The sequence below is a fragment of the Falco biarmicus genome, chromosome 6 (genome assembly GCF_023638135.1).
Source record: "Falco biarmicus isolate bFalBia1 chromosome 6, bFalBia1.pri, whole genome shotgun sequence".
In the NCBI taxonomy this organism is placed as follows: Eukaryota; Metazoa; Chordata; class Aves; order Falconiformes; family Falconidae; genus Falco; species Falco biarmicus.
Window position 1 is genome coordinate 1,553,872 of NC_079293.1, and position 21,742 is coordinate 1,575,613.

Sequence of the window (21,742 nt, forward strand, 5' to 3'; positions counted from 1 at the left end):
CCTTTGGATTTGGATGGAAAGAACTGGAAAAAGCAGTCAGGCAACAAGCAAACCACAGCTGGGCAAAGTGAGGACAGGCGCAGTCCCTGGAGAAGATGCGCTTCACTTAGCACCAAATCAGTGGTGTTGAACATAAAGCCAACTTTGCCAGCAGTTGTGCCTTCCCGTAGGTATGCTTCAAGATGGGATTCCTAGAGGCCATAGTGGACGCCTCTTTCAAAATCATATTGCCAAGCAGAGAGGGAATTAAAACCCAAAGGAAACCATGAATTGCAAACATGACAATAGTGGCCTATTACTGTCATTACCATATCCCAGAAACTGTGAAGATTTCTCTACAAGAAAAAGTAACTCTACAAGAGATTTCTTCCCCCAAATCTTCTCCATGGACATATTAAAGGGAAAAAACAGTTCCTTCATTCCTAAAAATGTTACTGAAGTCTTCGGAGAAGTCAAACCTCTGACTAAATTTGAAAGACCCGTGATCTTTTTGCAATTCAGAGCACAGAGTTAGCAGACTTGGATTACACAGGGGTTTTTTGTTTAGATGTTGGCTGGGGTTTTTTTTGGCAGGAGAAAAGAATTTACATCAAACAACTTATTTGACTAGATCTTACGCTGATAATTGCCTTAACTGTGTGCATTATCTACATGATCTCACCTTAGCATTTTTAATTATTTAAAGCACATTAAATATTGCTGGTATCAGCATGATCAGAAGTTACCTTCTTAATAACCATTCTTGTTTGAGTGTAAAGCATTTGATTCCAGCTGCTATGAAAATTTAAACAAGCAAAAGCAATGTTTGCTGACATAAATGGGACAATCTACTTCATAAAGGAATGCTGACCAAATTAAACTACATGTGCCCAACAAAACAATACTATTTCATGCAAGACACTTCATAAGCTTTAATAAAATGAAATTGCTTGGCAGGAATCTGAATTACTGTATTTTACTATATTATTCTAACTTCTACACTGTAGTGCAACACTAAGATTTTTATTTACCCCAATCAACTTTTCATTAGTTTTGATTCTCAGCCTGTAACCCACACGGAAGCTACCTATGTTGCCTCTATATTTGTCCACAGCAAATAATAAAATTTAAATATATCAATGCTAGTACATCTCTAGAAGAATCAATGGGACAGCATCACTACTAAAAGCAACCGACCTTCTAATCAAAATTAGATGCAGACCAATCTAGAAAGGAAAATACTAACTCAGTCTCCGCCACTACAGAAAAGTTTTGTTGCAATCAAAGGGAAGCAGCAACCAGAAAACAAACACATTTTAAGGTAAATAAAAGCCAAAATAAAGCAGTAAAGGTGGTTTCCTTCCCTGTCACCAAATGTATCTCCTGGAATCAAACTGCACCTGAAGCTTTCATTTCAAACAAAGAATAAAGTTTATAAATCTGAAGATTACCGAGAGAAGCCTGAAAACATAATCTAACACCAGACTTACAACTTCTAATGGAAAGCATCTGAATTTATTTGATCACTGATGCATGGGAACTGACTTTCAGCATTTGAATGCTTGAGGCTGACAATGCTAAAATTAAAAGCCATTGAACAAATGGAAGCTATTCATCAATGTCTGGAGCTGGGAACAGAAGCACACTGGCCCAAAAGGTGCTGACTGTCATAAAGATTGCCTGAAGCACCCACCCATTCCCTCCAATGACTAAGCCTAAGGATTCTGCAGATAGATCCAAGGACTAAGAGGATAATTAAATGGTGTTTCATTTCTCCCTTTACCAAATGGCACACACAAGAACCTGGACTTGAATCAGAGGATTTGCAGGGGACAGACTGCTCCTCACCTTGCCAATGAACTGAGCCATTGTATTGTACATGATCCAGCACTCTAAGCACAAACTCACTGCTTCTCCATCTTTGGACAGTAACACATTGAATGCAGCCAAGAAGTGCAGGACTGCATCCAGATGACCTGAGTCACTATAACCAAAGGGTTGATTTCTAGCTTTGGCTGGGTTTGTTCATTTACCTGGCATCACTACAGTCACCCCTACCTAATCAGGAGATACTTGTTCCCTAATAAATAAACAAACAATGCAAAAATAGGTTTGAAAGATTTCTCTCTGCCTTGTAACTCTTAGACCAGACAGTGTTGCCAGTCAGTGAGCAGACAGAAGCTGCTGCATCACCACTATGACTTGCTTTGCAGCATACGCTCATGCAACTCTGTTATACGTGAAAAACAAATGCAAGCTTTTACCTCTGTATTTATACTGATTCTGAGATATCCAGAAAAAGGCTCTTCCCATCCATTTCCAGGAAAGAAAGAGCACAAACTGCAAACTGAACTAAAAGCTATCTGTTCTTAGGTATTCATAAAGTTCCTTCAGTGAGCACTACTGGCAGTACAAATCTTCTCAGAGATGACTTGAAATCTGATGCAGCAATACTGCTGGAAGTATTTTCCCAATTTACCATTACATATGTGGGGTCTTTGAAGTCCATTTCTCATGGACAGGAAATAAAATTTCTGAATCTGGATTGGAAGTTATCCATCTGCAATTCCTAAAGGACTACCACCTCACCTGCTTTCAACACAGCCCAATGCAGAGGCCTGCAGAAACGCCCAAGTAGTTTCTCAATGTTACCCACACAAAACACTGTACTAATAATACTGCTCTTATAGGCTCTGCTACTTTGTTCAGAGCTAAGTGGGTACCTCTACACAGCACAGTCAACTTCTACATCCTAATAACATGCTTATATGGAAGGTTTCATTCCTTCTGTAAAACACTGTATTTCTTTTTCCTACCAGTCACAAAAACATCTGATATATTGTTATAATATTCCAGCCTACTTGGTTCCAGTAGAACCCTAAACCAAGAGATTCTTTGTGGAGACCCCAAGATTGCTCAAGACAGGTTCCTGCTCCACACAGGGAATAACTGAGGAAGAGGGGCAGCTTTAGGCACGATTTTTATTACCACTTCATCAGCTCAATTTCTAGTCTGAGTTTATCTTTTAAGGCCAGAGACTTTCTTTGGGGCACAAGTGTGGTTGCATGAAAACCACAAAAAAGTTGCAAAGAAGTCAACGTCAACATGAGTTATCAGTTACGAAGATTCTTAGACATTACTTAGTCACAAAAAATAAGCATTAGTATAAAGTAAAAATGAAATACTGATTTGTGGGTTTGGTGTCATTTAACAACCCCTGCTTAGAAAAAGCCTCACAAATACATCCATCCTCCAGCTGCACAGCTGGAAATACTCTGCTCATCTCAGTATTACCTACCTATCACTTTTGTACAGTAATGTTAGACTGAAAAATGCCAAAAATACAAAAGAATAAGGAAAATTAATTACTGAGATTTCTACCTACTACACTGAAGTTAAGTAGTAAAAGAAGAGCTTTCCTTGTGTGAAAAGTTTCATTAGGGGAAATGATTCTTTGCTTTAGCTAACTGCAACATTGTGACTGCAAGATCTAACACTCAGAAACAGGTAGGAAATGTTCTGGGAAATACCTTGTGGGGATTCAAAAGACTTCTAGCAGTATTGAATGCAGTTGCTGCAGATTTTCACCCTTGTCTGAGGCCAGCGCTGATCAAAATCATTGCCTTTGGTTTCCTGAGATAGCTAAAAAGACTGAAAACAGAACATGAAATGTTATGAAATCTGTCCCAGGTTTACAAACAATGGCTTTCAGTATTTGAAAATAACTTGCTCCTTTCTGTACAATCTTCTGCTTTTGTAAACCATGAATAACAGCTCATCTTTTATTTGTTTTCAGTTTCTCACAGAGCCAGTTTGTTGTGATTGTGCTCTCCTACACAAAAGCTGGTCAGGATTTCCAAACACCCTTCTGTTTATTTATGGCAAGCTGCAGTAAAAACATTTGCTTACTCCAATTCAGTGCAAGAATCTGGTAAATAAAAACACTCATTTAACGCCTTTTACCCCCTAGTATGTAAAAGAAAACTAAGCACTTACAATCAGTGTGTCTTTCTCTAATCTGCATATATACAGGACAAAGCAAACGACTGCTCTTTCAAGACAGAAGGGGTACAAGTTCAGCAGCAATGCCGGCTTCTGTACTTCCTTCTCTTGCCTGACCCAGTTTAAGAGTGTATAGAGACTCCTGTGGGGTTGCTTTTTAATTATTTGGGGGGAGTTGTTTTACTTTGTTTTGTTTTCTTAAAGCTTTAAGAGGCATAATGGTGATCCAGTTCCCAGTACACCTCCACAAACAGTGATGCCAGAAAAACACAAGAGTAATAAGCAGGAGGGCAGAGGGATCGCAGGTACCTCAAGCTGTATTGCTACAGAACATCTTGTATCAAACCATGATAGAAAGGCAAGGAGAGACTGATCCACAACTTCCATTCAGTTGTCATCCACCTATCCAGAAAAGGTACATAAAGGATTGTAAACCCATTAGATTGAATGTTCCGATAAAAGTTTTTTTCTTCTGACAGTTTTCGAACATGCGTATCATACGGACAAACAGATGGAAAGCAATCTCAACTGAGAACAGATAAAGGGACACTTTTCTTCAAATAGAAAGTTCTGAATTTACAGCTCAAGTTTTTATTTAACCTTTGCCTACCCTCCTTAATCTGAGATACAATTTTCCATTATCCGGAGAAAAGAACTCTCTTTCAAGAAAAAACATCTAAAAAGAAGATCTTAAATAATTTTTAATCTTTGATCTTTAATTAGGATTAGAAGTAGAATTAGAGAAGAAACAGACAAGCCTTTAGACCTCTGTGCCCTCATCAGGTCTAAGTGAAAAAAACACTTCTGGTTTGGAAGCCTTGTCCTTTTTTCCTCCCTTCCACAGACTGTATCAACTGGCTCTGAAGAAAAAAAACCCCAAGCAAATGAGTAACAAAATCCCAGCCTTCACCTCTTTAGATCACCATAGTTTTAAGTGTCCAGTTCTTGGTCTAGTTTGCTATGGGCTACTCGATAATCACATAGCAATCTCTCTCACTGCCTGGGCCAAAGAATAAATAAATCAGAAAATAAAGATGCAGCCTATGAAAATCCATTCCTTGCGTTTCCAACAACAATATTCTACATTCACAGTACACAGACCAATGACAGGACAAAATGTAGAAACATAATGAGTAATTCACTGAAGCAATCCGTGCCATGCAAGACACTTCCACTCCCCTTCCCCTGCCACAAATTATTGCCCCAAAGTACAGGAAACACTTGTGTTGCCACCATTCCATTGGCATTACAGCATGAACCCATACTGACATCCCATGATAGCGCCTACATCCAGCCAAAATGCAGACACATGCTCTATCCCACCAGCTCTGCTACATGAGCAGGGGGAGGTGGAAAGCTGGGGGTATTTCTGTCTTAAATGGTCTCAAATTACAAATGACAAGGCTCAGTTACTAGAGCCCCAATTCTCTTCACTTATCCAGTAACACCACTGGCGGGGGGGGGGGGGGGGGGGGGGGGGGGGGGGGGGGAGAGGAAATCAGTGCAAGTCCATAGTGCAAGAGCTACTTCTAGTCAGTAAATTCAAATGGCCTGTCTAGCATCTTTCCTCCCTTTAAGGCAGTTCAGAGCTGTACTATGCCAGATTTGGAATTCTTTGGAAACGTGAACAGTTGCAAGCAGCATAAACTACACTAGGTCTGCACATGACTTGTTCTTGTCCTCAGCAACTCTCTTCTGTCATTTGCATGCAAAAATCTAAAGCACGGAATCTGGCTCCATAAAGCCCCTAACATGATGAACCTGATTAAAAGACCTTAAAGAAAATGAATAATCCTAATAAATAATTTTTAAAATATCAAATGCCATGTTTCAAACTGAGTATATACTTGAAGGTCCTGTCACATTGGTACAAGAGAACTTAATCCATTAGGCAGCCAGTCCAGGCTACGTAAACATTTTGGAGTTTGACTTGCTCTCTCTGTAAAACTGAATTCCTACTTCTGATCCACCTCCATTCAGCTATCCTCCCTAAGTAAGCCAAAAAAGCACATCCAGTCCTCTTACTCACATTTCAGCAACTCATGTTTTTGCACTTCCATGATTCTGTTTGGAGGATGGAGTACATGCATGAGACTTCATAGTTGCACTGCATCGTTGAATATCCTATGCACTTTCCTAACAAGCAAATACAGCAGTTGCATTTGTATGCAAAAGTCACCACAGATCACAAGAGCTGCAGAGTGTGTTTTAATGTAACCTCAGTGGGAATGAGAAGCTCAGCACAGCAGGCGTATGGCACACTCCAATGCTCTCTGCAGTGCCGATGAACTAAGACCCTGCCAGAAAAGAATCCTGTTCCCTTCCTGTTTGTTTGCCCGGGTTTTGTACTAAAGGAGAAAAAGAGGGGGGGGGGACGACGACACAAAAAAGTGGGAAGAAAAAGGAAGTTCAGATGAGGAATATACCAAATCCACAAAACAGGTACTGTTATCCCCACTAAAGAAGTTCCATGCTTCAGCCTTTAGCTGAAGATCTCTATTTTGATCTCCACAGTTCACTGCAGTCAAAGTCCCAGTTCCGTTCTGAAAGCATCACCTCCATCCTTTTTGTGTTTTATGCAACTAAAATAAGTCACAGTTTTGAAAGCCTCCTTTCAGTCAAAGTATAACACAGAAAAGAGAAAAAACCACAGAAACCACAGATGTATCCCCTCAAAGGGAGAGCCCTCTGATGCTTTATTATTGCTTTAAAGACATCATTTTAAAATCTGTATTAGATCAAGAAAAAAAATATTCAAAGCCCCTCTCTTCTTATAAATGTAGCTGTTGGGGAAAAAAGGTAACAACAATTCTAGAGAATTTAAAAAATAAACTCAGAAAGAATATGTTCCACATATCCCAATGACATTTCTTCAACCACAGGTTTATCTGTTTTATCTTGACAAGCCAGGTAGTCTCAGTTTAGCTTACAAAGGGCACTAGCCCTTTTACTTTATTTAACCTGAAGTGAAACCTTTCAGTGAAAGCGTTTCAGACATAATAAGGCCATAAGCTTGCTCACTTCCACTTCAAAATTTGTTACTATGTAAGCAATGTTGTTTCCACTTAAACAATCATTTAAAAAAAAAAACCCAAACAACGACCCCCCCAAAAAAAAAATCCAACCAAGACACACATAAACATACAGGACAGAAATCAAGTCTTACCAACATTGCAGAAATGGACCTCAATCACTCTTAGATATATACCTTCAAAATGAAAGCCCCATTATCCAGACTAGTGATGCTGAGAAACTTTTCCAAGCATATTCTTATTGAAGAGTAGAATGAAAGGCTATACTGGAGGCAACAAGGGGTTAGGATTGAATTGTTAATTGAAGATGTTTAAGCTTAGACTACCAGGGGAAAAAATACACATACACTTTTTTAAGATACATCCCAAGTAAATCACAGCATTCAGGAAAGACACAACAGTAAATTAGGCTGCAACATCACATCTTCTATACTGTCAAAAGCCACAGCTATACATATCATTCTTGTCAGGAAAAATAAAGACAGATGGTTGCATAAAAAGACACTCTTCTGAACAACCATAACCCTTAAGTACTGATGAATCAAAATATTTACATTATCTATCCCCCTATAAAGCACATCCTCTACATTTGAGGTTCTTCTAAACTGCTGTAGCATATTGCTACAGAAATCTTGGCAGAACACGTTCTCAATTTACATAATTGTTTAGAGTAGTCACCTAACTTAAGGGAAAAATCAAACATTCTCACGCGTTATTGATGCTCTGAAGCCTCTGATTTACGTTATTCATAACTGCTTACATATTTTGTTGCTTTGTCACCACAAAGAAATGTCCAACTGCTGATATCAAAGTCAATAGCTTCAAGCTGGCATGAGCACTACTGGAACGTCATTTTTTGAAATGACACCTTTCATTTCTCAAGCCAAAGGAGATGCATATTTGGAAGAATTAGCAACGTACGTAGATGTATAAATACCCATCTGTACTACCCCCATCCCCACAGGGCATCTGCCCTTTCAGTGACTTAGCTGTTCACTGAGAGCATGGAACACAAAAAGTATTCCACTTCAGCTACCCTCTGTGTGCAAAACTTCTCCCCAAGTAAGGAAGTCAAACATTGCTGGTCCACAGCAAGTCTGGTAAGGGACTTCAGTGTTAAATCTTAGCTATGTCCAAGTTTTTCCATACTTAAAAGCGCAACAACAATACAAACTTGATAAAAAAAAAATCATCTTTCCAGTCCCACTCTTGGCCAGGTTACTCGGCAATCAATAGCACAAAGTTCCTCCATACATGCTCGACATTGCAAAGGCTGGGACATAGGACATAGGCTAGCACCTGCCCAGAACATGCTGCAGCTCCCTTCTGGACTCCATTCAGTTTTTCCCTTTCTATAAAAGTCAGGCAGATTCAGAGCAGCTGGTTCACATGGTAACACCTAGAACCAGGAGTTTCCAAGGTCCCAACATCATTGCTTTGTTTTCTTCTCTTGAAACTACCTCCTAGAGTTGACTCTGGACCCTGGAATTTCCTCACAGACTCAGCAGGAATGCCCCTCAAAAAATCCTCTCATAAGCATGGCTCTTCTCAAATTGAAGGTTCTAACTGTTTAAAGCCCCAAATTTAATCTAAGTCCCACCTGTGAACCAACATTTAAAAAAATAAACAAGTTTTAAAATTGTTTAAAAAACACTGGGAAAAGTGTCTGTTCTTAACTAATTTTCAGTAATCAGAATTTGATAGTAAAATTTCAAAATTCCCTCTGAAATCAAGTTAGTAAAAGCCTGTAAAAAAGCATCCCATCTACAGGTAAATGGGTATATATATAATGTCTTATAGAATGACAGAAGCAACATCAGACCTCCTTTTATCGCACAAGTAGTCAAAAGGCCATCTAGGTCAGAACACAAAGAAGCAAAGATTTAGAAAACACTATGTTAAGGATCCTGCCTCTTTCACTACTCAGTATGATTGTCAGATAATTCAAGAAATTGGGATATACCAGCACAACCAATTAGTAATTTTTCTGGGGAATAAATAAATAATTAAAAATCCATGTTCTAAAAACTGAATAATTTGTTATGGAAACCTCTGCAGTTTTCAGCCTTTTGGCACTATTGGCCTAACTATCTCCAAAAAGAAGATATAAACATTCAAAAACAATGTTCCCCTTCCCCCTACAATCAGTTCTGCGGTAACTGAAGTCCTCAGAGCAGAGAACACCCTGGCAAGTGACATATGAAAATTCCAGATGGATGAGAAATACAAGGATCATTTCTTTACACTAAAAAGAATTAAAATAAGACAACTATGTTGTTACTGTAGGTGAGCATAATTATAGCCGATGATATTTATGTTTGGCTAGTCTCTCCTGATAACACTGTCAACTGTTCTCACCCGAGTGTTTAAATTAATTTCATTTTTCACTTAATTCCCATTTCTAGTCCAGTTTATAATCATCACTTCCCCATACCAGCATGGCATTAAATTACTGTCATTCTTGGCCATTATGTCAATCATATTCCAGTCAGCAGAGTCAATCAAAAATACCACAGTAGTGCCATGAATTTCATATTGAATACACTCCTTTTTGCTGCGTTGCAGAATATGATTATCAGTGTCAGAAGCTACATTATATCAATTTCTGATATTTCAGGCAGAAGCAACACATTCTGACTCAAAAATTGAGATGACAAAAAAAGTAATTGTTTTTAACGAACACTGCATTTTCTCCGGTCAAATCCCACTTGCTTTACTTTGTAAGTACCCACTGAAGAAAAGGCCCACACAAGTCTAAATTTCCATCTGCTACTAATGTTTCAACCATACTTCTTACTGTAAACTGCAAATTTATTGCTCCCCTGAATACAAAGAGAATGACCAGAGGGAAAAAAACAACAACCAAAACCACCTTCCCTGATGTTACTCAAATTTGTTTGTGTGTGCAAATTCAAATCCTGAACCAAATTCACTTTTACAATTAGCAATACAGCTGTTCATGTGCTTCTTACAGGGAAGACAGACTCAAGTATGGTTACAGTAGCTCAGTTAGAAGATCCCAGAGAATCCCGAGTTTGTTGTCCGAGGCAACATTCCACATTATCTGTTCAGGGCCAATTTGAAGTTCAGTGACTTCCAAGCTTTCTTCAAAATAAAAAAACAAAACAAACCTCCATAAATGTAATTTCTGCATAGTCATCTTTACTTTTAGAGCATCACATGGTTTCCTAATGGTAAAGACAATGTTTAATCTCATACTCTGTGTGGTTCATATCACATGCTGATCTATAAAGTGTTAAAGACCACCTCAGTTTCCCTATTAAAACACCCCTTGCATAAAAGGACTTGCTCTCACATGGAATTGAATGCAAGTTATACCTGCAAATCTTAAAAAACTGGATCGTTTTTGAAGAAACCCTGAGGCAACCTCTTCCCCCTTTCAAATATTAGAAGTAGTATTTTCTCCACTTCTGCCAACACCTGCATTTTCTCCCTGCAGGCTTATACAGGAAGTAACAGGGACTTTCGTTGCTCATACACACAATAAAACACAATAGTGGTGGGGTTTTTTTATAAACACTGTAATTGCCTAAAAAAGATCCTCTGCTTAAGACGTGTTAATTGATGTGATAGTATCCTAATAAATCAAGGGCTTACTATTCCCTAATGGTTTGCCAGAGTTCCCATGCTTAGCTTGCGCTTCACACATAACAACTGCAAAGTGCTTTACAGATACAGTCAAATTATTCACAAAATGAAAAGCAGACGAGATGAAAGGAGTTTATCTGGAATACTTTCAAAGTTCAGTAAAAAGTTCTCTCTAATCACTTGTAAACTTGAACAAAGAGATCTGACTAAATAGCAATATATTGGTAGATTTTTAAGCATTCCTGGTAACTATTATTTGTTGAGTGCATCGCTGGATTTCTGTAGGAGCTAGTTAAATAGTAAACTTGATTTTCAGATAAAAACTCTAAAAATTGTTAACATCCCTCAAAGGCCTTGTTGCCCCTGCTAACGGCTTCATGCAGGCAGATCCCAGATCCAAAAGGAATTGGCAAGGCTACAGTAATTCTTTACCCTATGTGCTACAGTTAAGACTGCAGCCTCTGGATCAACTCTTGATTTTTTTCGTGACTGAACGAATGCAGCCGTTAACATTTTGGCAAGTAAACCTAATCCTACCTCGCTTCTGAGACATTTGTAAGGCATTCTTCTACCCCTACAAAACCAGACAAATTTTGTAACAAGCTTAAGAAAAAAACCCAACCATATTCACACTATTTGCCAAGATCAATGCCTGCAGTTTACCTCACCGTGCATAGTTTTGCAGCTCCATTTCCTTCACGTATTACTGTAGCGTACGGTGCCAATCACACGCTTCCCAGCGTTTGCGTGTGACACTGGTGTCCAGCCGTCAGCCGGACTCTGCCAGGGACCATCCGGCCGAGCCAGGTTCGCTCCCGCGCTCCGCGCCCACCCCCCGCCCATGCCCAGGGGGACTGGCGGCACCGAGACACCTGCGACCTGCAGCATGGCAGGAACCCGTGATTTTCTGGTAGAATCGCTCCGGATTGCTTCAGATGGTGCATTTAGCACCGAGAACCAAACCTTTCCCCACACTGAGCCAGGTATTCAGCCACCTGCACAGTATCTTTTGAAATCCCCAAGGCTGCAGATACAATCTTCCAGCAATCAAGGTGCCCAGCTCCTCTCCAGCTGGGAGCCTTCGCCTATTTAAACACCGGAGAGGAGCAAAAGCTTAGTTTTGTCACTCAAACGAGTAGCTCCAAGTGTGGATACACGACAAGAACAGCCCGTAGTAAGTAAGGAGGCGCATTTCAGCGCCCGTTTCGAGGCTGTTCTAAGGAACCGTCACAAACCGACCGCCCGGAGCACGTCCGCGCACAGCCCCCGGAGGGAGCGGAACTCACCGAGCCCCGCAGCCACCTCCCAGGCTCCGGTTCGCCCTTCCCCGACACCCCCTTCCCCCCCGCCGCCTCCGGAGTTACGCTGAGCCGAGGGCCGGCGGGACCGCTGAGGCGGGCGCCGGCCGTTACCCGGGGACGCCCCAGCGGTCGGAGCTGCCGTTTGAACCGTCTCCCCGGCAACGGGGACACTCGCCCGCCCCTCAGTAACCCCCCCCGCCGCCACCACCACCACCACCACCACCACCACCACCACCACCCCCCCCCTCCGGCAGCGGTGCCGAGAGGCCTCGCCCCGCCGCCCCGGTCCCGGTTAGGTAACGGCGGCAGCCAAGCACCGCCTCAGGCCCGGCCGCTCGCTCACCTCGCGGCAGGTGCCGGGGCCACGCACGACGGTGGCGCCGCCTTCCCGCCCCGCTCCGACGGCAGCGGGGGAGAAGCCGCGGGGAAGGAGCTCCGGCGCCGCAGACCCGCTGTCCCGGCCGTGCGGCTCCGGTGCCGGAGCAGGAGGAGCTTCCCTGCCCCGCCCAGTGCGCAGCGGCGGCCCGGCCGGCAGGGCCGCACCTGCCGGAGGAGGGGCCGGGCCTGGGGCGGGCCGCGGGATCGTGTCGCCTGTTCCCGGGGCACTTCTGAGGTGCTGCGGGGCCGCAGTGTCCCGGGAAGCGGCGGCAGCCGGCAGCGCCCCCGGCTTGCCGCCCGCCGGGGCCGCGGCCCAGCGGGAGGGCTGGACGGGTTAGGCCCGGCCGAGCCCTTAAGTAGCGCTAACTTTGCAGGCAGCGCACCTGAGCGGCGGCGGCACCGCAGGGACAGCGGGGCCGGGAGCGCTGCCAGCCGCAGGAGTTTGGAAGGAGGATTTTAGGACGAGTATGGCTGGAAAGAGAGCCATACCCTCCAAAAGGGCAGGCCCACTGCAGGGTCAGGGCCTGAGCCTACATCCTAGGATATGAAAGCATCAGTGCTTCATTATCCTATTAAGGATTTGATGTGGCTTTTTAAAAACCTTATTGCAAGAGTGACGAGGGACACCTCTCTGAGGTAGAACTGCTGCACACAGGCGTGCTGCCGTTGTGTAATTTTCCAGATGCTGCCTTTGCAGGGACACAGTAGCCAGCTTTGCAACAAGGCTCAGGAACAGGGCTTTTCTTTCAGCCTCGCCTCATGGAACTGGGAGGTGCTGGGAGCTGTTCCTCCCCCTTTGTCTGAGCCCATTATTGTGAAAAACGTTCAGGAGAGTTAAAAAAGAAATCTAATTATTAGTGAGCCACTCATTTTACAAGGCTGGACAGTGCTTTAATGTGTAGGAGGAAATACTATTTTGAGAATTGCAGGGGGCAGCTCTAGTTTTGAGCAGAGTCTGCATCTTGCTACTGGATTTTCTTCGGAGTCAGTTCCTGTTTTCTGGTCTTTACCATTAATACAAAACCAGGCGACCCCAAAAATCTCTGCCTCCATCTGCAATATACCTCCATATTAAATTTTACCTACATGTCACATCAGAGGAGTTCAAGCCTTTTCCAAATTACAATTCCCTAAAATATTTTTCAGAGGGTAAGCTGTTAGTTAAGCTCCTGACAGATGAGTAGTTCTGTTGTAGGGTATCCACAAAACACGTCTAGAAATACCACAATTGCTCATCTGCAGAGCAGACAGTTAAAACTGGAAAGTTAGTTCAGAGGGGGCACAGCACCAGATGCTGTATATGGTGCCTTTTGTGTAGTAATGCAAAGCTTCTCTAAGCTTCAAGCAGGTTGGCGCTGATGCAGTGCAATACTAGGCAGAGGCCCATTTCTATTTCAAAACAGAGGCATAAAGACAGGCCCACCACTTCATATCAGGTCCGGTTACCTCATGCGCAACACAAACCTGATGTGGCTACGTTACCTTTTGTCCCAGGGCTATTTTGATCAGCGCTGGCTTTTTTGCTGCAGCGCACAGTGTGGACATGACAAGATAAGTGAGGAGCAGAGTCTCGCTATACTCAGATACTTCTGAGCCACCATAACTAGAAACTTGGCAGGAACTGGCGTGCGCAGTTGCAGGAGGTACAGTGCAGGTGGCTGAGGTGAGCAGAATGGGAGCAGCAGGCAGCGGCTGAAGCTTGAGGGTCTGCAAAAGCATTATGGGATAGTCAGCGCTCTGCTTCTTTCTCTGAAAGATTGGCCTTAAGATGGCCAGCATGGCCTACTTGTGCTGACAGGGAAGTGGCTACATAAAGAATGCGAGAGGCAAGAACAGCTAGGTGGTGGTGTGCTGCAGGCCTTTTAATGCCTCAGGATGTAAAGCGGGTGCGTATACTTTTGTAGACTGTGATCAGGCAAGCAAAGAAGTTAGAGTCTGCGCTGGAGGAGTCACTGACAACTGCTATGTTGTTGTTGGGTGTTGCTGCATTTTGGATGAAGTTACTATGGGTACAACTGTACAGTGATCATTTATGGCCAAACTGGTATTGGGAAGGCCTTCACAATTTAAGAGGAGCCCCAATGAAGAACATGCTTGGGAAGAGGTTTTACTACCAGGCACAATACCTTGTATTGAATATTAGAAAAACACAAAAAGATTGACACTGATTATTTTTTTTTCCTGGAAATCTGTAATGAAGAGCTTTTTGATCTTCTGAATCCTATTCCCAGTGCTGCAGAAAGAATGCAGATGTTTGATGATCCCATAAACAAGACAGGTGTAAATGTGAAAAGCTTGGAAAAAATGCTTGTACACAACAAAAATAAAACCTACCAAATCTTGAAAAGATGTACAGCAAAAAGAATTACTGCATCTACTTACATGAACGCATATTCCAGTTGATTGTACTCTGTGTTTTCAGTTACCAACCATATGAAAGAAAGCAGAGCAGATGGACAAGAGCTTGTTAGAACTAGGAAGATAAGCTCGATTGACCTTGCAGGAAGTAAAAACACTTCAGTTCAGGGCAGCTGATAAAAGAGCTTGTGACGCTGGAAATACCAAGTAGTCTGTTCTGCCTGATGATGGAGTTATTACTGCTGTTGTAGAAGGAGACACAGAATCTTTTCAGAATCTCTTGGAGAACAACGAAGAACATCAATAATTGTCAGAGTTTCTCATGCATCTATAAATCCTGAGAAAACATTGAGTACCCTGGCATACGCTCACGGAGCAAAGAACATAATGAAGCCTGAAGTTAACCAGCAGCTGCCAAAAAGAGCTATTGTTAAGGAAGATACTGAAGAGATGGAGCATCTAAAAGGAAACCTCACTGCTGCACAAGAGTAAAATGCAATCTATATTTTCATTTAAAATTCATGAAGCCCCTTAAAGGAAAGTTGACAGTTCTGGAAGAACAAGTTGCAGCATATATGGAAATCGTCAGCACCATGGAAGAAGTGAAAACAATCACTAAACCATTCACAATCAATAAAAGTGAACCTTAGTAACGAAAACAGATCTGCAAATCAAGCACAGAGAACTGAAAGAAGCACAGACAGATTTGCAAGAAACCATGGTTCCTCTGGCTGAGGAAGAATATGTGGTGTCAGTTTTGGAAAACACCAAAAAAAGAAAAACCTCATGGCACAGATAGCCATTTGGTTAGTAGTGTTAATACAAAGATGTATCTGTGCCCAACTGGATCATTAGAAGACTGTTGAGCAACACAATGCTATCGTTCAAATCCATTTGCAGGAGAAATTAATATTCTGTTCAATAACATACAAGATTCAGTTAGTGAGAACAGTCTGAAGCAGCAACAGGTGTTGACATCTTATGCATATTTTATAGGTGGCCTCCTATATAAATCCACCAGTTGTTCAGCAGCTGATGTGCTTGCATTAGTTGTATCAGTGTCTTTTGCCTGTTAAAAAATTAACTTTCTTATATGACTGAAAAAAATATTAGAAAATATGACAGCCATTTGCTAGTAAAGCTGAGCTGCTGAGGTTGACTGGGGAGCATACATATGGATCAGGGAGAACATTTTATACCTTGACACCAATGGTGGAACTTGTCCTGGAACTAAACTGTCAGTTTCAGAATAACATGAGGAATTTTCTGCTGTGGCTGAGATGGAGGGCCATAAAAAGAAATTAATACCTTCTTCAGAGATCTCTGTCTCATTCTGAAAAAATTACAGGAAGAGACAGTCAGTGTTTTTTCTCAGCTGTAAAATACCTTAAGAATTTAAGAGAAGTGGAAGTATTAAAGTTGGTATATACAAAGAACTCAAATGAATTAGTGTCCTTGCTGCCAAGCCAGCTGGACCTGCTGGCACAGGGGATACAGAACTTAGCTGGCACACTGTCAAAAAATGGAAGTTTGAAGACTACCATCACTGCTGGGCAAGAAAATGTTTACCTGGAAACAATGGACCTAGTCAGCAGTAAAACTTCTCCTTCAAAACAAATTTATTGCATCTCTGGATAACTTCTTTCAAGAGCTCAAGGACATAAATGGTGAAAACAAGAAAATGCTGGTGGAATCCATTGTTCTCAGCACCTTCTTAGCAATCTCACAAATGTGTCTCAGGGTACTAGTAAATGGAGAGAATTTGAAACTGTTCAGACAGTTAGCTTTATGGATCAGTACAAGTCCTTCAGCAATGAGAAACAGCAGCTTCAGTGTTTACTATAGAAAACAGAAGGTTTATGATTGAGATCAGTATTTTGTATTGGATATTTCTTTCTGCATTACATTGCAGTACCTGTGGTTTGGAACTACCACACTGTACAAACAGATCCTACAATAGCTTTTATTATATGCATATCAAGAATACAAACAGTCTTTTGTGTTCAAAGATCCTTGACATACTGCTGGCACTAAAACAAACTGATGATTTTAAAAGCATTGCAGGTCACCCATGAAAGCTACAAATTGACAGCCTACACTGACCTTAAAAAAAGAAAGAGTATGTCATGTTGCTGCCAGCCACGTTCAGGGTCTCCAAATCTGTGCTCTCATTTAGAGGCCTGACTGAATGACTGCAAAAAAAAGATTCTATCAATTTCCAATATGTGCTCACTAAAAGCCAGTCAATAAGTAAGAACTTAATCAAAGAATGGAATTGCCCTATAGATACTGGAAGCTGGGAGGTAGACAGCAAACAGTTCTGTGTAATGGGGAAATGCAATGGATTTATGTATTATATATATACAGCTCTCAGGAACAACAGGGAATTGTGGCTTGCAGCGTTTACAAAGTGCTTGACTGTTACAGAAACATTATCCATAAATACAGACTTGTCAGGCTTTTTTATTCTAGATATAAAAAAGCTTATATTGCTACAAATATACTCCCCTAGATATTTTTTATAAGTCTGACTTTAGAGATTGGCATTCATGTAATTTCTTTATCACTGCAACATATGGCAGTCTTTATTGCTGCCAAAACATGGCCATGTTTCAGCCTCAGAGTACAGCTGTGTTGAACTTAAAACTGAGACTGTTTTCAAACATAGATACAGAATTTTCTGTTACTCCTTCTGACACCATAAAGGAAAAGTAAATTCAAAATTCCAGTCCCTGGAACCTCTGTGAACACTACAGTGCCTAGTGGTTCCAGCCATGCTAGGAAGTGGGTTTCCCTTCTAGTTGTTGAATAACATCTAAAATGCTAACTAACCACTAGTATGTCAGGATCATGTATCACTCAGCTAGCCACATCGAAAACTTCTTCAGTTCAGATCCCAGTATAGATCTGCAGGATTCTGAATCTTATGGCGATTTATGGTGAGTTTCCCACATAACCACAAGTTATAGCAATCTCTGTTCCTGTGCAATCAATTTTTCTGCAAACCTTCTGTTCTCAGCAGCTCTTTACAACTCATCCATACTTAACCCATCATTTCCTCTTACTGATTTGCCTGGCTAAAGTGCTGTACTGGTGCGTGTTATCTCAAGTGTTCTGAAAATTAGCCAGATAAACACAGCCAAATCCTAGCTACATTTGAAAGTATACCAAGCGCCACTATTTTGATTAAAATCAGAATAATATCAAACACTACACTAAGTTTTGAGCAGTTTGCTCAGCTGAGCATTTTCCAGATTACAGGGCAGTACCACAAGCATCTAAAGCAAACAAACAGAATAAAGGTCCAACATTAAAAAAAGGAAGACAAAATAATAACTGCAATCTCATTCTCTAACCTTGCAACTAGGGTTAGAAGAAAACCCGTAAGTGCCTCGGGTTTTCTGCTTATTGGTGGAGCTGACGAACACTAATTGTATGACAGCACCTGCTTAGAGAAACCCAGTGGGCAAAATGAAACAGGTAAGGGAACAACTATATATAACGGCTGTAACACTGGAGTTGTCTACGTTACTGATTTGACCTGGCTCTTTCATTTGGAACAGGTTTAGTCAGATGAGGTGACATTCCCTATAGGAGGAAGGAAGCTTTCTGATGGGTACCAGGGTGCATAAGATCCTGTTTTGAACCTTGCAATGCTTCCTCTGTTATGCATGTTGTTCTGAATAAAGCTCCAGATTCAACCTTTAAAATTTACAGAAAGGGAAAAAGGAACTGGAGGTTAGACAAGAAATTACAGCTCTCTAAGGAATCCATATAGTACTGTGGGCACGTAAACTGCTGGCCACTGGAAGTGAACAATTTTTTTTATTCCTCCATCTTCCTTTAGATCTCCCCTACTCTCAAACAACAGTTGAGCATGGCTTAGCCTGAGGCTGCTTTAAACAAAATCGTTCTCCACTTCTGAACTGTTGAAATCAAAATAGTCTGGCACGTTAGATGTGACAATCCACAGCTTTTATTTCTGTGAAGTAGGAGGTGTATTCCTAACACAGAGCAATCATATTTTACTGCCAGTACTCTGAAAATGTGGTTGCTGCATTTAGCATGTGGCTGCTGCAAGAGAGGCTGGAGGCTCCAATGTACGAGAAGTTCCTTGACCAGATGCAAGGGATCATGTATGGCTGGCAAAGGAAGAGCAGGGGTACAGCCTTGGGGAAAACAGTCAGGAGGAAAAGGGAGAGAGACCACGCACTCCTGCAGTGCTGCTTCCACTGTGATGGATGAGCTTGTATATACAATGCTTTATTGAGCCTGGTGCAAGCCTTGGCACCATCAGTCTCTTAACAAAAGCATAGGACTCAGTGTAGAGCACTTTGCACGCCTTTGTTTTCAAAACCAGTGTACCTAAGGAACCACAGCCTCTCCAGATCACTCTTCCTGCAGCTTTTTCGTACATTGAGGTCCTTCCTACAAGGGAAAGTAGCATGGAGATAGCGAAGAGCCAAAAGAATGACTGAATGTTTTCTGCACTTTTAATTCTGGGACCATTAGACAACCAATTATCTCCCTGATAAGAATAAGAGGGAGGATGCAGATGTCAGAAACTGAGGGAGAGCTCATATAAGTAACTTACTGACCTTTGTCTGCAGAACCAAAGGACTTTCTATTTTCCCTTCCACGATTAAAGCTGGCAGAGCTGACCTCACTGTGCTGCCTTCAAAAGCCTGAAGTAACACAAAGTTTTGAGCCACTGGCTGCAGGTCCCCTCCATTAAGAAAGAAGCGGGAGCTACACAAAGGACCTTATCGGAGGCAAGCTCTAGAGCCTGAAATGGCATCCAAATTACCTGAATATCTAATCTAGCAGAAAATTTGCCACAGTCTAGAATGTTCATTACAAACAAAATAATTATGCACACCAGTAGTTCCTTTCTCCTAGTTTAATAAAATGATTTTTAATTCTTTAATCATAAAGCCCTGTAAGTTAGAACATCTGAAGACTAGCAGAACAAGAAGTAGCAGGCACACATTAGAAACACAGCATGTGACAGAAATACAAGCCTGTGTAGCACATTGGCTTTAGCCTTCCTTAACCTGGGTCTACTCACTTTCTAGGCACTACCTTGAGAATAGTTGATTCCATAACTGTATCAAGGAGTTCCAGTTTTTTGCCATGCAAAAGCACTTGCAGACATCGGTTATTGTAGGCTGCTGCACCGTGAACTTACGGTTTTGGGTTTACTAAGTTTTAAGTTACTTCTGCAAATCCTACCAGCCTTTCAGCCTTTTCAGTGTGTGTTCTAACAGTTCTCTGTGTTTTTTAGAGCATTACTGAAGGTCCTGTATGGCTTCATGTTGTCAGAGAATGAATTCATAAACTGTTACAGGAAGAGCTAGGTAGATTCCCAAAATACTGATTACTGTAGATACCAGTGATATAAGGTCTCAGCTTATTCCAGCACCTCAGTGTCTGAGTCCCCTGCACCTTGCCAGCTTTTGTGCACTGGAAACAGAAGATATTCTAGTTGACACAGTCACTAGATAGATGGAAACCTTATTTTCTGAAAGCCTGCTATTTTCATGTGCGTGGCTGGTGCTGTTAAGTCAGTGGAGAAGAGCTTTCATAATCATGCTGGTGACACAAGCATGGCTGTACTAGGTCAGACCAAAGGTTCAGCTAACACAGTATGACTGAACCCTCACAGGTTGACTTTCCAGTGCTTAATTCTTTACTTAAGGAACAGCTGAAATCTGGAGTAGCTAGTTTTCTAACAAAAGTCTGTTCTTCTAATAGGATGTAATTTTTCATCAAGCAACTAACTGGTGATAGAAGGTGAATGCAATTTCCACATGTATGCAAATTAGCTTACTTTGGATGTCGTGAAAATGCCAGCAGGGATAGGGAGCATGCTGGTTGTAAAATATATCCTTTTGCCCAAGCTTACTAGTACATTTTGTCTTTTGCCATTCTTGACGTTACCTAGCCATGGAAGTTATCTGAATACTGCAAAAGCCACTCTAGCAGATCGCTGTATAGTTGCCCCAAAAATGGGAAATCCAGGCATAGTTCTCTGAAGGGCCCGTGCTTGCTTCCTCAACAATTTGTTCGACTGGTTAGGCTGCATGCATGGTGGTCTGTAATACCTTCTGCCATTTGGATTGTGATGAAAAACAAGAAACAGTGCTCTATACACCAAATACTACATAGATTGCTTACTCCATATGGCACAAGATTTGCCTTATCTTGAGATAAGATTTAGGTATACTAAATGCTACTCTATTCAGTATGTGTGGGAGTAGTTACGTATATGTGTATTTGGAGCTGAACTTCTGTAATTCAAGGATTTTTACAAGTACACTAGTCCAGAACACAATATATCTCTTTTTATCACTCCAAAACAATCAAAGAGATTTTATATTAAAAAAAAAAAACAACACAAAAAACCCCAAAAAAACAAACCACCAAAACCCAAACCTCACACAACATCACCAACAAGCCTAACCCTGAATGGAATATTTGATGGGTTCACAGATCGACAGTTAACATTTATCTGGAGTTCAGGTTAAGTCTGTTGAGCTCATTTTGGACATAGAGACCTGCACGCATGGCACTTAAACCTCAAAATTAGAGTACTCCTAATGAGTTCTCTTTAAGTCAACAAACAGTACATATGGAAACATATTTTGTATCAACTAGTCTAACATAGTCAAGAAGAGTCAAGACAAGCTTTTGGATGCTCAGTTCTTCCACTACTCATCTAGGCTCCATAAAATCAGCCTAGAGTTTCCAATAGAAGACACCGACTGCAAGAGCTTATAGGAAATACTTTTTTGGAGACAGCACTCGTCTTTTACTGAGGAACCCCAGTTCAGGATCTTCTCTTCAGGAGAGGAAATAAATCATTTTTTTAGGATTCAGGCTCTAGATATGCCCTCTAATACCATATCCAAAAGACCTAAACAAGGCTTATTTTAGAGGGATCAGAGGATATGGAAATCCCAGTACGTTGGCATATAAGAGATGAATGACAACAGCATGATGAAGAACACTCACCAAGATATGAGAGGAATTTGGCATTTCTGATACATGGTGCGTGCTAGAGGAAGGTAATTTTAGTCCCCA

At 41.6% G+C, this 21,742-nt stretch overlaps 1 protein-coding gene and 1 pseudogene across 5 annotated transcripts in view; one reads left to right on the top strand and one right to left on the bottom strand.

Annotated features, from left to right (window-relative positions):
* The window catches only part of KLHL32 (kelch like family member 32), a 129,359-nt gene extending 116,946 nt beyond the window's left edge, over positions 1 to 12,413 (bottom strand). For 4 of the 5 annotated variants that reach the window (XM_056344369.1, XM_056344370.1, XM_056344367.1 and 1 more), the window contains exon 1: positions 12,267 to 12,413. The gene's annotated coding sequence lies outside the window, so the exon portion shown is untranslated. Of the gene's footprint in view, positions 1 to 3,509; positions 3,620 to 12,266 lie in introns of those variants that run through there. The other variant, XM_056344368.1, reaches the window with a different exon arrangement.
* Positions 279 to 15,735, top strand: LOC130151371 (kinesin-like protein KIF11; annotated as a pseudogene).
* Positions 15,736 to 21,742: the final 6,007 nt, after the last annotated feature.